The following is a 16873-nucleotide window of genomic DNA, read 5'->3' as shown; positions in this document are numbered from 1 at the left end:
CTCATCCACAGGGCTTTGGGGCGGTTTTCCCTTTTTGGGAGAAATCAAAGCGATGCACTGATGCTCCTAATTAGGGGTAGCAGTAGTGAGGCTCCGGGGCTTTCCGCGGAGCCGGAGCCACAGAAGCCGCAGTGCCGGGAAAGCCGTGGCGGGAGGCGCGGAGAAGTTTGTTTGTGTTTTCAGCTCAATCCCGCTCGGGCCCGGGCCCGTTCCAGGGTTGTTCCTCATCTCCGGCTCTGCCCTCACGCAGCCCGGGGGGCCCTGAGAGCGCGGGGCGAGGCTGTGCCGTGTGCAGAGCCCGCCCCCGGCTGCGATTGGGCGACGGTGCCGTCAGTCGTGGTTCTGGCGCGCTGATTGGTGGGATCGGGGCGGGGCAGGGCCCCGGTGGCGGCCTGAGGGCGGCCGTGGCTCGGCAGCGGCGCCACTGGCGGAGCGTCTGTGCGGGCCCGGGAGCGGCGGCAGCGGCCGGAGCGCGGTGAGGCGGCGGCGGAGCTGGGAGGCGGCCGCAGCGCAGGTGGGAGGCGCGCTGGGTTGTGCGGGAGCTCGGGGCTCGCTGCGGGCCTCGGGGGCGGCAGGGGGCTCAGGCGGGTTCGTTGTGCCGTGTCCGGCGCGTGTTGCCGCTGGCGTGAGGGCGCCGCGGTAGCGGCTGCCCGCGGTCTCCTTGCGGCCGCTGCCTCGGCAGGAGCCGCTGCCGGAGCAGCGCTGGCTCGGCCCGGTTCCTGTGGCTGGGACAGAGGCGGCTGCCCCGTGCCCGGGGCTGTGCGGGGAAATTCACGTGGCCGGAGGTTTCTGTGCCCCGAGGAGACAGAGGAGTCCTGTACAAGTGACTTTATTGCTGAGCAGAGGGAGAGGCCGTGGGGCATTTGCCGTGCGCTCTCTGCCATTGTTGTAGTTCGCAGCCTCCTTTTTATCCTCATTTTCCCGGCCTCATCTCCCTCTCCCTTTGCCCACTGGCTGAGGTACTTGGAAGGTTCAGACTTCCCCATCCGCCAACTGCATGTCCTCGTTAATGTGCAACCCCACTTTTGTGGAACAGCCGATATTCACGGCTCTGTTAAGTCTTTGTTCTTCTGGAAGTTCAGGAATTTAGTGGGACTTTGAGGAGCTTTCCGTGTCAATTTCTAACATTTTCTGAAACTGATGGTTTCTCCTGTTACTTCCTTATCTACAAGTCCCTGGCCCTATCTCCGGCAGACTCACTCATTGACTCGGTTTTTTCTTACTGAGTCTTCTTTGGTTTTGGGATTATTCTCAGTGCCCTCATTCCCTGTCCTTCTGTAGCCGTTTCTGGATCAGGAGGCCTGGCTGCCACCTGCATCCCCTCGCTCAGCTGCTGAATGAGCTGCACTCTCAAGGTGTGGAGCATGGTAAAAAGGTGAGAGTTGCTGTAGCACATCAGAGGATCCTGCACATCACATCACCATCGTTAACCCATGGTCTGCCAGGGAGCCACAAAAATGTCCCATTCCCATTCTTTGCACATTTGGGCCAGAACATGAGCTGCTTTCTTGTTTCTTTTGTTATATTTTTCAGCACTTTTCCTTTGTCATCTATTTGCCAAGACCAGTTTGAGTCATTTTATTTTCTACAAACTCCTCCTTTTTCTGCTAACAGATGATCTGATCCCATCCCATGGTGAAATGTTGTGTTCCTCATTTCAGTGGATTGGTCAGCAGGAAGGTCAGGAGCTGGAGCTGTCTGGTTGGTTATTCCCAGGGCAGCTTGTAATCTAATGATGCCATTGAAATGAGAAATGGGTTCTGTGGCTCCTGACATGAATTGGTTTGGGTTCCCAGGGGCTGGTGCATGGTGTTGTAGGATTTGTTCTGCTGGCCGTTCATCTTTTCTCCATTTTTAGCTGCTCTCTCCAGCCAGGACTGCATCAATTGATGCTTTTCTCTAATTTAATCATCAAATACTTGGATTCCCAACTGATTTCCCTGAACTTGTGGTAGCAAGAACATTTCAGTGCTCTAATACGCCCTATATAACACAGACAGTGACTGCACATGTTGGAGTGGGCAGAGAGATGATTCCCCCCCATTTATTTATAGTGAAGTTTTCCCAACATTCTCCATTTGCTGTTTCCCTTTGCAGCTTCACCCGTTTCTGTTGCAGGGTCAGATATCCTCACCCTGGACTCTGCCTTGAGCTGTGCAAATTCCATCAGGGCAAGCAGGCAGAGCTTGGGGTGAGGGCAGAGGGAATCAGCCCAATTCCTGCCCCAGGCAAGAGACCCAGGTACATTGTCCAGGCTTTGCCCAGCAGTGTTCATTTGCATTTCTAAAGCTCCTCTCCAGGCTGCCTGGAATGAAGCTTCTCTTCCAGGGCAGCCGTCTGGTGAGTCACATGTGGCCCCCCCAGAATCTGCTTTTTTTAAAAAAAGTATCAACTATTTACGAGTTAAAAGTGTTACAGTTAAAGCTGTTCAATTTTGCAAAATTCAACATAAAGGCGGACATGGAAAAACCCAGAGCAAAAATTGATTCTCACACTTCTGTCCCAAACCTACCTGACAATATAAAAAATTACGAAAAAATTTTCCCATGTTGTAATTTTGTCACTGAAACTGCAGGAAAACAAAAACTCTCCAAGAATCCTTTAGTGTTAGAGAGTCAAGGCATTACTTGTTTCTGGCCAGGATGTGCAACAGAAATAATTTCTTTCACAAATAGCCCGGCTGTGCAGAGAAATCATTCCATGACACGTGAGTTTTACTAGATTTTTCCTAAACTTTATGTAGTCTGAACCAATCTAAATCCAGTGCTTTAATGTTCATTGCTTCCAAGTTGTGTAAGTTTTTAGTATTTGGTTTCCTATTGTGAAGCCATTTATTATATTGAACAATAGTTTTTGAGAAATAAAAGAATTAAAAGACACTTAAAAGTATATCAAGGGGATCGCAGAAGTTAATAAATAACCTAAAATACACTATTAGGAAGAAGTTAATAAATAACCTAAAATACACTGTTAGGGAGCCCTAACTTTGATCAGATATCTAGATAAGTTAACCAAAAACACTCACAGAAGAGACTTTGGAATTAGAATATTTGAAGAGGAAACATTGGAATTAGAATATTTGAAGAGAAAAGCAGAAATGGAAGCCAATAAGTTAAAGTGACCTGCCAAGCCGTTAGAATCAAGCCAACTACAACAGTAACTTCTGCCAAGCCATGGAAAGACATGCCAAGAATAACAGGAAACTGCCCGAATTAGGAAAAGCTTGAAATTTAACTAAGGAAGACCAAGAATTCCTGGAAGACTCCACCTGTACTCCTGCCTACCTATGAATATGCATGTAATAATGATGTAATCCTTCTTCAAAAATTGTATAAAAACCTGCTTTTGCTGTACATAATTCGGAAATCCATTTAGCGATTTCTCCAACGCGTTGCCAATAAATACCTCCTGCCTATAGACCTCAAATCCAGTCTCTGGGCAGCTTATTCTCGCCTTTTGGGGCAAAATTCGGCATCAATTGGACCCGGATTCTTCCCCTCTGCTGTGAATTCGTTCCACACTCCTGGATTTCCTTCTCAGCCTTTTCCAGACCAGGTGTCTCCAGCTGTGCCGGGGGCAGTGTCTGGGGTAGCTGTTGGTTGCTGTTTGCTGCTGGGCGTTGATGTTTTGTTGCTGGTCGTTATCTCTGTGGGTGTCTTTTGGGCTATTCCCAGTCTGTGGAGATGTTGAACTCATCTCCATTGAGTGGTGTAACATCCATTAAATAAAACCTTTAAAATTTCTTTCCCAAAGGCAAACCCTTGAGTAGAGAAACCATTCTGAGCAGAGAAACAAGATTTAAAAGAAACAAAATCGGTACATTTTGCAGCAATGCAATCCCAAGCAGCCCAGAGTGGAATTGTGCCGTGGTGCTCCCCAGCAGCTGTGGCAGTGCAGGCCCAGCCAGCGCTGAAGCTGCAGCAGTGGCAGCAAGGCTTGGCCGCAGTGGCTGGAGGTGCCAGAGGAGGGTGGCCAGGATTTCCGAGGGTTTGAGCAGAGGATCTGTGGGCAGGCCCAGGGGCTTGGCCCGCTGTGGAGCCCTGGCTGCTGCTGCGTTGCCTTCAGGGCAGGCTCAGTGGGGGCTCCCATGGTCCTGCTGCAGGCGGGAAGTGCAAATCTCCGGGGCTTCAGAGCCCCTGAGGCCAGGCTGAGGGGTCCCCCCGTGTTCAGCTGTGCTGGCGGCTGTTTCTGGCCTCAGGGACACTTGGCATGGGCCCCTTGGCCACCAGTGGTGCTGCTTTGCACTCCTTAGGCAGGAGCCGATGTCCTGGCTGGGTGTTGGCAACAGCAAAGTCCCAGGGCAGGCTCTGTGCCAGCCCAGCTTCCTGTGGGAGAATATACCTTGATCTCTGATCCAGTGCTTGCTGAAGCAGTCAGAATTGCTTTTGCCCCCCTGTTAGGTGCCATGGTGTCAGCAGAAGATATTGAAGCCTTCCTGCTCAGGGCATTTCAGTGCCAGGCTCTTACAAGCACCCACAGCTCCTTGGGTTGAGCTGAGCATGGGGCGGTGACCTGCGCTTTGTCTGATTCCCCTTCCTTCCCTCCCCTGGAACAGGCTGTTGCTTTTAGACACCACTTGTCCTGGTTGCTTCAGAGTACTTTGGAGAGGCTCCATATCTAATTTTCCCTATTTCCCTGGGGCTGCCCACACTTCTGGGTTCACTTCAGCATAGGCCTGGCCAGACATTTGACACAGAGGTACAACAGAACTGGCCTCTGTATCACCTTTTATAATATTAATTTGCGTTCCAAATTTAGGGATCAAATCCCTTCCCAGTAAATCATGATAGCAATTAGGAGCAAATAAAACTTCATGCATTTCAAATCCATCTCCCAGATCTACTAATAGTGGTTGAATAAAACCATACATCTTTCCCACTTATGCCATGAATCATCAAAGACATTTTTGGCATTTCTCCCTCCCTTAGGTCTAAGATTCAGAGTGGATTGAGAGGCCCCTGTGTCCATCAGGAGAGGCCTCCTCTCAATGCAGACCCACCCTGAATGTTCTCAAGGGCTCCAGTGTGGAGGGTCCCTGATGTGATGGGAGCTGTGACAGCCCTGCCAATCCATGTCCATCAAGGGGTGGACTTGTTGGTCCTGAGGGTGCTGCTGTCTGTGCTTGCAGTGTCCTTGTGCCCTGCAGCTGGAGCCCTGATTCCTTGCCAGGGGCTGTTTGGGTGGGCTGTCCCCTGCCGAGGAGGGCAATGCCTCTGCCGGGTGCTTGTGGCCGAGCCCGTGCCCTGGGTGCTGGGGCCCCCTTGGGCCCTGGGGTTGATCCCTCAGGGGCTGTAGGAACTCTGCCCTGGCCTTTGCCTTCAGCTTGGCCTTTTGCTGCTCCCTTCTTGCATTCACCTGCTGGGCCTTTGTGCCCAGGTGCTGCAGGGCCTTCTTCTGCCCCTCCTGCAGCCCCCCTCAGTGCCTGTGGGTGTTTGTCTTGCTTTACAAGACAGGTGTCTGCTTGGGAAGGCAGAAAAAGCCTCTCTTGGAATGGAGAATGCAAACCCCCTCCCTCTTAATTTTTAGGCTAGTGAAATAGAGTCTCTCAGGCAAAGCTATGGGAATAGGAATACCAGTTCTTTACTAGCGTGTAAATAAAGCAAACAAACAACCACAGCTCCGGCAGTGACAACAAACAGAGCCCGGAGCCAGTCCCGGCCTTTCGGCTGCGGCGCTTTCCCCTTGGGTGCAGTTCCGGGCACGGCCGGCAGGGGCGCTGGTGGCTCCCGCGGGGCAGGGCAGCGCATCCCTGCCATGGGAACCTCTCTTAACGGGAATAGAGCAATCCCTTCATCTAACTCTTTCACTTTTTTACCTTCCATAGCCTTTCTCCTGTGTTTTGAGAAGGAATTTGGAGAGGGCTGCCTTTTAACTGAGCTCCTAGTGTTCAGATAAGGTGCTTCCTGTAGAGAGAGAGTTTCCCTGAACAGCCGGAGCTGTGGTTACCAAGGGGATGTAACTCAGAGCAGGACGGGGTCAGGGGAGGATATCCCGCCGAGGCTCGGTGGGAGTGTGGGCAGGGTCTGCTGCCGGAATCGGCAGAGGGGGATCTTCCCGTGGAGACCGAGCCGGAGCGTGGGCAGCCCCCACATGGCTTATGGCGGCTGATCCGGCAGCTCCCGGCAGAGAAAAGGCAGGTGGGAGACCCCGGCAGCAGCGGCAGTGCCCAGCGCAGCTGGCACGGGCAGGGCAGCCGGGGATGGGATGGCTGGGACCCGCCCTCGGTGCGGTCGGCGCGGTGACCTCGGCCCACGCGGCAGGACAGAGCAACCCCCATCTTCCCCAGCATGGCCGGCAGAGCGGCCGCGGGCCGGGCAGTGGGAGCAGGGCACACAAATTCACCGCCAGCGCCGGGGCAGGTGGAGCTGCCCTGGGCAGTGAGCCCGCACCTGGGATGGAAACCGGGGCAGGCGGAGCTGAGGCGGGCAGCGAGCCGGGACCCGGGACAGGCGCCTCGGCCGCGAACGGAGGGGGCAAGAGCTGCAGAGGATCCCACTCTCTTTCTGATTTTTCCTCTTGTTCCCCTCCCTTTCATTTCCCCTTGTTCTCTTCCTGTTTTGTCTAGGGGGTTTCTCATACTTTAAAGATTTTTATTCTCCTAAAATCTCCTGTCTAACCTATGGCATATTCTCTTTCTTCTAGATTATATGGGTTTTTTTACAAATAAATCCAGAGCCTAACAAATCTAAACTTCTGCTTGGATACTTTGAAATGGTCGACAAGCTAACTCACGACCTCCTAATGTTGTTTTTCTCATCACCTTTTTATTTATCCTTTGGCAAATTAAGCATCTTTCAGTTTCTTGCTTTGCTACTCTAAAAATCTGAGTGCACACATAGTTCCTTAAAAAATGATCACACAAAGCTTGAGTACCCCAGTGGGTTTTCTGATGCATGTCTTCTAATATTTTCCTAGTAAGTACATTTTATTAAGTAATTGTCTTCCATCAAGAAGTTTCTATTTCCCTGATTTATCTTGTTCACTTCCTGTCTTGTTTCATTCTTTTTTCTCGGCTTCCCTAAACTTTGGAATTTCCAGTTTTTCTTCGTTTGGAGTTAATATTAACATAACTCACTCAGCTCCACTTTCTGCTGCATCCTTAGCTTTGTGATCTGCCAAATTATTTCCTCTTATTTCTGGGGTCTTTCCCTTTTGGGATTCCTTAATATGTACTATAGCTATCTCTTTTAGGTAATTTTAATGCCTCTAAAACCTCTGAAATAAGTTCCTCATGTACTAAACCTTTTCCTCTTGAATTAAGTAATCTTTTTCCTTTCCAAATTTTTAAAGGTATGTACTACGCTAAAGGCATACCTTCAATCAGTATATATGGTTCCTTTATTTTGTGTTAAATATTCTAGTGCTCTTTTTAAAGTATATAGTTCACAAGTTTGAGCTTACTAGTTTAAGGTTAATTTCCCTTTTTCCATAGTTTGCATGTTTTTCCCATCAACTACTACATACCCTCTATTTTCTCCTTTTGCAAGGAGTTGTATCTCTGTTAGCTAACATAACTCCCAAAGCGCCATTTTTTTTTCTTTTTTTTTCCCTGTAATCCAACTTACTGGTTTTCTGTCTCATTTTTCAAGATCTTATCTATTCATCATCTGCCACTGTTTTTCACTTTCACTAACAACCTAAATACCACTTTTCTTTCAACTACACACTTAAAAATAAAAAACCTTTTTCTCACACTACTTTCAGTGCATTACAGCCCCCTTCAAGGAGATATAGTGAAGCTTAAAATACACAATCCACATTACATATACTTTTATTCATCTACCTTGACTCGCTTTTATTTCTCATTCACTTCCACACATTCTTTCACACGCTCAGGACACAAAGTGGATCCCTGTTGACAGAGAATCGCGGGTCCCTGTGGCCCCCTCCCCTTGGCGTTGGCCTCTGGGTCTCAGTATCTCCCGGCCTCCTGGGAGGGCCCTGACTCTGCTGCCTCCGGTGCCCGTTCACCGGTGAGGCTGATTTGTGTCACTCACACCCTTCAGCTACGGCCCCCTCACATGTCCAGGGGGGACAAAGGCCCGTTTGCAGGTCACCTATACCTTATGCCACAGCCCCCACACGCCCAGGAGAACAATGCCTTATTTGCAGGTCCCACACACCTCTTTCCACAGCCCCCCCTTCCCACTTGCCCGGGAAGCTGAGGCTGATTTTGTGTGTGACTCTCTCTCACACACACAACAACAATAAGGTACCTTTTACACTCACATCACCTATTACAATTTTAGGTGTTTCTGGCCAGTCCTGGTGCTCTTGGATATCCCTCAACCCAGCTGTGTTGTCCAACCCCAGATGCTCTTGGGTGCTCTTGAGTGTCAGGGGGTAGGACGGTCGGGACGGATGGAGACGCGAGATCTCTGCAGCCAGGCCCTGGAACTTGCGGTTTATTGCAAAGGGCCTGGGTGCAGGGCCCTGCTTGGAGCTGCCAGGCACGGCTTGGAGCAGGCCCGAGAGAAGAGAGGGGTAGAGAGGATGAGAGGGTAAGAGAGTAAGAGGGTAAAAGTGTAAGAGAGTGAGGTTCCCGTTACAATACAATAAATCTTCTGTGTTGAATATTCTGATTCTCACTAGCCAATCTAGTACAATATACAAATCCTATAGCATTTACATACAGCCTATAAGAATCATTACATTACCACACTGTGTTATATTTTAAACCGTAAAAACTCCTCTTTGGACCCCTTCTGCTGAGCTAGTAGGATCTGCTCTGACCCTTGGATCTGTCTGCAAGCAGTGGGAATTGTTCCATCAAAAGGGGATTACTTTCAGTTGGGCCACACCATTGTTTTCCTGTTGTTCAGTAACTGAGGTATCTCAAAGCTTGCTTTCATTTCAATCTTGCTTATAGTTTCTATATTGTCAAAATCTTTTGCCAGACAATCATATTTATAAGGCTTTCCTGTTTCATCTTCCCCAACACTTGGGCATTTTTTTATTTCTCAATCCACCTGTGTTGTCCAATCCCAGATGCTCTTGAGCATATCCTCAATCCGGCAGAATTTTGCTTTACCCTGAATGCTCTTGGAATATTAATCCCTCAGCCCAGCAGGTTTCAATTCTGGATGCTCTTGGGCACTCTTATCCCTCAACCCAGCAGGTTTTAGGAGCCCCTTTTGTCCCATTTCCTAGTGGATTGGGCTAGGAAACTCCTCTGCTTCCTTCCTCCGAGGGGTCCAGCCCCTCTCTGAGACCAGTCCCAGTTACCCCGGGGGATTCTCTCACTCCTTTTAACATTCACTTTGTCTCTTTACTGGCCACTTACCGCGGAAAGTCAGAAATGCAGCATGGGAGAGTCCAGCACTCACTTGGCAGGTCTGGCACAACCAGCCCGCCTCTCATTCACTCACATTCATCCCCCCTGAGAAATACTTACCAATCCCTTTTCCTTCCCGAGTTCTTCGTGCACATTACTACTCTTAGGGGGCCAATTGCCGCGGTTGTAGGGAGCCTTTTTCCCTTGTCTTTGTTTTATTGTCTCCTTTTGTCCACCATAACCTGCGTCTGTCGGTCACCCCAGGGCAAACAGAGCGAGGCTGCTGAAGAGGGCAGGGGGCACCTTCCCCACTCTGACTCTCCTAAAGCACCAACAGCGAGGTGTTGGTAACCATCCTCTGCTACCATAATTGTGAAAAACGCCAATCACTTGTTTTTAAAATTTTAAAGTTTAATAGTAAAAAAATAATTATCATAATAGTAATACAATTAGAGTAATAAAAATTTGGACAATTTGAATTAGGACAATATGAGACAACAAATACAAAGTGTTATGGAGTCCGGGTACCTTTTCCTGGGCAAAGTAAGCCCAAAAAAGGACACCCCTTAACAAAGGATTAACCCTTAAAAACAATAGCCTGTTGCATATTCATACACTTCATACATGATGCATAAATTCCATTCAAACATGGGATTCTGGTCAGTTCCACCTTCTTCCTCTGAATCCTAACAGTGCCTTCGAGGTGGGAAGAAGTTAATTTCTTCTGATAAGAGAGCAATAAATTCTTTTTCTCTGAATGATTTAGGTGTCCTGGGGCTGCTATCTCGCTGCAAGTCCTTTCTTTAAAGAAAGTCTCTTACCAAGCATAGTTTCTATTTTAATATTTTGTAATAACCTAAAACTGTATTTAACCCACTTCTTAAGAGAATTAATACAGCATTAGTTTCTAACACAAGATGTATAATATTCATTTTCATATTTGCGAAAATCCAGTCACAAAATATGCACTTTTCACAAGTATAATCCCACTTACTCCAGTCTCTCCCAGTATGGTCCCAGCTGCCGCCAGCATGGTTCCAGTTGCTTCCTCAATCAACTCAGTGAGTCCCAGTATGATGCCATTTGCTCCCAGTTGCTCCCAGTCAGGCCCAGTATGGGGGATGATGTGCAGGGTGTGCTCACTGTGACACTCAGTCACTCCCAGTATTAGTCCAGTCACTCCCAGTATGATCCAAAGATGAGCCCAGTGTGCTCCCAGTCTCTGCCAGAATAAACCAGTTTTGCTCTACATGGTTCCAGTTGCTCTCTTTCACCCTCACTTTCCTTCCAGTCACTCCCAGTATATCCCAGTGTACCCCAGTTATCTCCAGCATCTTTCCAGTTCCTTCCAGTATGATCCCATTTGCTCACAAGCACTCCCAGTGAGCCTCAGTGTAGTGGCACTCACTGCCAGTATGATCCCAGTCACCTCCAGCCATGATCCCAGTTCATCCCCGTGTAAGCCCAGCAGTTTCCAGTCACCCCCAGTATGCACCCAGTTCCTTTCAGTTGGTCCTAGTATGTTCCCAGTTGCTCACAGTGACTCCCAGTCACTCCCAGTATATCCCATTTGCCCCTAACATGGTCTCAGTTGTCCCCTGCAGGCTCCTACTCACTCCCAGTACAATCCCAGTATGATCCCACTCTCCATTAGTGCAATCACAGTGTACCCTGGCATGGCAGTATGATCCCAGTATGATGCCCATACAGAGCCAGTACAGCCCCAGTCACTCCCAGTATGATCCCAGTATGATGTCAGTACAAGCCCAGTACAGCCCCGGTCACTCCCAGTACGATCCCAGTGCAGCCTAGTCCCTGGCAGTGCTGCCACTGCTGGGATCCCCCAGCCCTGTGTGCGTTCCCCCCTGGCGGATGTGCCGAGAGGAGCCCCAAGGGCTGGCAGTGCCCAGGCAGGGTCCCCAGCAAGGCCCAGTTTGGATGTGCAGCCCCCAGTTTGCCCAGTTTGCCTCTCCTTTGGCCCGGGCCGGGTTCCCCCCGCCCGCAGCGGCTGGGAGCAGCCGAGAGCCCCGCGCTGCCCATCCCGACCTGTCCCGGCTCCATCCCCGCTCCTGCCGCGGGCTGCGAGGGCTGCGGGAACGGGCACCGAGGGTGTGGCTGCTGCTGGGGGAGGAGGAGGAGGCAGGGAAGGGCAGGGATGAAGGGGGAAAAGGAGGTGGGGTTAGGGGGGAGGAGCAGGGGGAGGAGGGATGGAAGAGGAGGGACAAAAGCGGATCAAGGCTGAACTGAGGGAACCACGCCTTTGATCCCTGCCTGAATTCGCAGCTCCCACCTGTGGGATCATCGCCCCCCCCATGGCTCTGGTGAGCGGGGAGGGGGAGCTCGGCCCAGATATCCAGAGGGTCCCTGGGTTGGGGTTTTGGGGGGATGTTTGGAGAATGAAGAAGTCCAAGGCTGAGCAGAAAAGGCCCCTTGGGGGGACATCGGGGGGTGGCGGTGGCGGCTGCCGGCAGAGGCAGCCTGGAGGAGCAGAGCCCTGTGTGCCCCAGGAGCCCAAAGTGGGGAGCCCAGAGAGGGGGGAGCGCCGCCATTGGCGGGAGCCTTGAGAGCCTGGAGAGGGGCAGGGGGGACTCCTTGGAGCTGCTGCAGCCCAGAGCAGAGAATGAGGGGAGAAGGGAGCCCGGGAGCCCAAACAGCCCCGGCATCCCGAAATGGGGAGAGCGAAGCGGGGGGAGCTTTTGGCATTGCTGGGACTGCCAGCAGCCTGGGCAGGGCGGGCACCGAGGAGAAGGGGGACCCCCAATCCAAGCATGACCCCCAGCAGCTGGGACAGGGGGGAACCCCCGAACAGCAGAGGGGAGGGACCAGGGACAGGGAACTCCTGGGTGGCTTTTTCAGGGCTGAATCTTGGTGTTTGGGAGGTTTTTCTGGAGCCCAGATGGCCGGTGACTTGTAGAGATGGAGTCGGGCCGAGGGACCTTCAAACTCAACGTGCTCATCCCTTGTTTTCCCCAAACCAGGATTTCCCATTGCCAACACTTGGGAGGCTGTGAGGAAGAGGAAGATGCCTTGGGACACTGAGGGAGGTGAGGAGGAAGTCAGTGTCTCTGGAATGCTTAAAATCAGAGGGTTTTGGGAAAGCTTCAAAAGACAAGCCTCAGAGACAGTAGAACTGATTAGAGCTTTGCAGTAACCATAAGATTGGTCAGCAGAAAAGTTATATAAGAAGTAGAAAGTAGGGAGAAATAGAACAATGGTCTGTGCATTAACACTTATCTAGAATAACTCCCTAACCTGCGGAAAAGTGTATCTAGAAAGATATTAGGAAGTTCCAAGCTTAATAGTGGAGCTCTGTGCATTGTGTTTTAAGGCTTACAAGCAGGTATTGTATTTGAAATAAGGGAGCATTGTTTTAACCGTCAATGTGCTTATAGGGCTTGGATAGAACTACTGTCAGTATGCCTTTGCTTTGCGTGATTGGTCAAAAACCTTTTAAAGTAAGTTTTGACATTAAGTTCTTTGTCTGCTACCTGTGATGTGAGCTACTGGCATCTTCCCATTGTCATAACCAAGTAATGAGACAGATGCTGGGAAATAAAACAGCTCAAGACACATTCCTAGCAGTCCAGTCCTGTTTGTGATTTGTGCACAGCCCTGAGCTGGCGATGAGCGCCCCTTTCCCCTCTGTGCTGCTCCATCTCCTAGCCCAGCACAGCCCCCGGCTGCAGCTCAGCCCTGGGGGGATCTCCTTGCCCTTGCCTGTGGCACGGAGGCAAATCCCATCCTGTCCTTGTCCTTCCTCCCCCAGAGCAGGAGCTGAGCGTGGAGAGCAGGGAGGACAAATGCCCGCAGCAGAACCTGGTGGCAGAGGCTGTTTTGAGCGGCTCCACGGCGCAGGAAGCCAACAGGGAGGAAAAGCCCCGGAGATGCCGCACGAGGAGGGGCTGCAAACGCAGATGGCAGGGATGTGAGGGGGAAAGAGCCAGCCTGGGCCGGGAAGGCGGCCGGAGATGGAGCCAGAGCTCGGAGCTGGTGCTCCATGAGCAGCTCCATGATGGGGAGAAGCCCCACACGTGTGTGGAGATTGGGAAGAGCTTCAGGTGGAACTGCGACCTGATTGTGCACCAGAGGATCCACACTGGGGAGAGGCCCTACAAGTGTGGGGAGTGTGGGAAGACCTTCAGCCGTAGCTCCCACCTGATCAGGCACCAGAGGACCCACACTGGAGAGAAGCCCTATGAGTGTTCCGAGTGTGGGAAGTGCTTCAGCCGGAGCTCTCACCTGATCCAGCACCAGAGGACCCACACTGGAGAGAAGCCCTACGAATGTGGGGAGTGTGGGAAGAGCTTCAGCCAGAGCTCCAGCCTGATCAAGCACCAGAGGACCCACACTGGAGAAAGGCCATACAAGTGTTCTGAGTGTGGGATGCACTTCAGCCAGAGCTCCAGCCTGATCACGCACCAGAGGACCCACACTGGGGAGAGGCCCTATGAGTGTTCCAAGTGTGGGAAGGGGTTTAGGATCAGCTCCCATCTCCTCCTGCACTATCGGATTCACATGGAGGAGAGGCCCTTCCAATGCCCTGAGTGCGGGAAGGGATTCAGGCAGAACTCCACCCTCATCACCCACCGGCGCATCCACACTGGGGAGAGGCCCTACGAGTGTGATAAATGCAGGAAGAGGTTTCTGACCAGCTCCTACCTCCTCCAGCACTATCGGATTCACACAGAGGAGAGGCCCTTCTGCTGCCCTGACTGCGGGAAGGGATTCAAGCACAACTCCAACCTCGTCACCCACCGGCGCATCCACACAGGGGAGAGGCCCTACGAGTGTCCCCAGTGTGGGAAGAGCTTCTCCAGCAGCTCTAACTTGACCCAACACCAACGGAGGCACCGGTAAGGGAAGCCCTGTGAGTGCCCCGAGTGCGGGCAGAGCTTCGTGCGCTGCTCCAGCTCCATCCCCCACTGGAGGAGGCACTTTGGGCACAGCCCAGGTGAACCACATTCCCTGTGATCCATGTTGGGAACACACCTGGCTGCTTCTACTTTTAATTTCACCTTAATTTTTTTCTATTCTCCATCTCTTTGCACTCCAAAAGCCAAGGGGGATGGATCTGTCACCTCAAAACCACTCAAATCCCAGTGAAAACAGCTCAATCTTACCCCAAAAGGGCTCAAACCCACCTCAAAAAACTCAACCCCACACCAAACTCACTCGATTCCACAGCCACCAGGCTGAGATGGGGTTGGGAGGTGATTAGAGTTGTGGGAGCTCAGTTAGAGTGGTGGGATGGGGATTGTGTGGGGCTGGGTGTGTGGGATGTATTTGATAGCAAATAAAACTCTCAGACTTACTGATTTCTTTCCCATTCATGTTCAGTCCATTGCAGTTCTGTTTGCAGAGTGCCACCTTCTCAGCTCATTGTCTTTGTGTCCCCTTTTCTCTCCTGCCTCTCTTTGCCTGCTCTGTTTCTCTCTCAGTGTCTCCTTGACCCACGGACCACCAGAAACCCTCCCCTGATTGAATTGACCCAGGCACCACCAGAGACCCTCCCTATATTTAATTGCCTCAGGGACCACCAAATACCCTCCCCTGATTTTTTACCCCAGTGACCACCAAAGACCCTCCCCTGATTTAATTGACCCCATCCCTGATTTAATTGACCTCTGCCCTCTTTTAATTGACCTCTCTGCCACCAAAGATCCTCCCCTGATTTAATTGACCCCTGCCCTGATTTAACTGCCCCCTTCCCTGATTTACTTGACCCTGCATTGATTTAATTGACCCCTCTGTCCCCACAGACCCTCCCCTGATTATTTATTATTTTATTTCCCAATTATTATTTTAATTCGCAGTCCCAGGAGCTGAAGTCCTGAAGGCTGGCAGGGAAATGTCTCTGTAGGATTTTGCTCCATTTGCCTTCACGGGTGGGAACATCTTTTCCTGGCTGGGAGCTGGAATTCCAGACTTTTGGAATGTGTGCAGGGCAATACGGACTGGGATCAAATATGGACTGAGATCAGATAGGGATGGGGATCAAATAGGGGTTGGGATCAAATATGGAGTAGGATCAAACAGGGGCTGGGAGCAAATATGGACTGGGAATAAACAGGGACTGGGATCCTACAGAGTGGGATGAAATAGGGGCTGGGATGAAATAGGGACTGGGATCAAATATGGACTGGGATCAAATATGGACTGGGATCGGATATGGACTGGGATCAAATGGACTGGGATCAAATATGGATTGGGTTCAAATGGACTGGGTTCCTACAGAGTGGGATAAAATAGACTGAGATTATATAGACTGGGATCTGTGGGAAGTGAGGGACAGGCGATCGGAAGATATCGCGTTGTACGGGCAGACAGAACCCCTCCCCTCAGCTGTTAAAGTTACCTAAGCCCCATTTATGACACAAGCAGAACCGAGGTTATATAACCCCATGTAACCAGTTAATAAACGCCATTTTGCCATCCACCATATTGGTGTTTGTGAGCACATGGCCCGAGCAGCTGGAGGTTTGCTGCCGTGCTGTTCCTGAACCAGGTCATCACACCTCAGCAGAGGCAATAAAGTGGTGCCGAAACCCAGGAAATTACCTGGGAAACGGGAATCGCCTGGACAGGTGAACGGCGGCTGAAGCGGCTGTGCCAGCTCAGCGGGAAGGACACTCCCGGACCAGCAAGGAGGATGGAAACTCTTGCAAAGGTCGTATTTCAGATTCATAGGCAATGGGGTATTGATTGGAAACCGAAAGTCTTAACCCTCGCTGTGTCGAGGCTGTTGCAAATTGGGGTCATTGACTAGCCGGTGGACATATCCACCCAGAAATATGGGACAAGTGTACTAAGGCTCTGGCTGAGGAAACAATATCCTCAGGTTCGGGGAAGAATCTTAAATCATGGGGAAGAGTCGTACAGGCTCTCCAAAAGGCTCGGCAAGAGCAGGAAACTTGGAAAGCCGCACGGGACTGTTTGCTGGCCGTGCCCTGGCTGGGGATGGAGGCAGCTACGCAGACTATGGGCGATTGCGGTCCTGCTGAGCGCAGGGATTTGCAGCTACGGGGACGCTCTTCACGGCTCTTGAGCCCAAGCCCACTGGCTGAGGGAAAAGAGCAGGCACGGTCTTTTTGGGACGGGCTGGCAAAGGAGGCGAGGAGCGCCGCCATTGGAGTCTGAGGGGGCCTGGGAGGGACCTCCGCCCTACGCGCCACAGGGTGGTGCCGAACCCCAGAGAGATGGCAGGGATGCGGACGCGGTTGGCAGGGACAGAGAAGGTCTGCCAAATAACGCAGACACGCGCGAGCAGGAAAGAGGGGAGACGCGGAGGGGGAATTAGGCCCACTCAGAGTGTTTGTCTGAAAACATATTCATATAAGACACGAGCCTCACCCAGCAGGAGGCGGGGCAAGCCTAGAGGGAAGGAGCGGCCCAATGCTAGTTAAAAGGGGCAGGGTCGAAGCCTGACAAAAAGGTCCCGGAGTCTGGAAGTATCCAGTCAGTCGACTTCCGGACCCGAGTCAGACTCGAGCTGGGACGAATGGTTTGACAAGTGGTCCGTAGCCAACTCCCAACTCTGATAAAGAGGGAGTGAGAGTATACAAGATTAGTAATCACAATGCTCCTGCTTTGGTCAAGGGG

At 51.4% G+C, this 16873-nt stretch overlaps 2 pseudogenes; one reads left to right on the top strand and one right to left on the bottom strand.

Annotated features, from left to right (window-relative positions):
• LOC136570628 (uncharacterized) overlaps nucleotides 1-16873 on the bottom strand; it is a 98499-nt pseudogene that overhangs the window by 13780 nt on the left and 67846 nt on the right.
• Nucleotides 475-16873, top strand: part of LOC136570616 (zinc finger protein 850-like) — a 172271-nt pseudogene continuing 155872 nt past the window's right edge.

This window comes from Molothrus aeneus, unplaced genomic scaffold, assembly GCF_037042795.1.
Source record: "Molothrus aeneus isolate 106 unplaced genomic scaffold, BPBGC_Maene_1.0 scaffold_35, whole genome shotgun sequence".
NCBI lineage: Eukaryota > Metazoa > Chordata > Aves > Passeriformes > Icteridae > Molothrus > Molothrus aeneus.
Note: the sequence above shows the minus strand (reverse complement) of the source record. Positions and strands in the feature narration are given on the sequence as shown.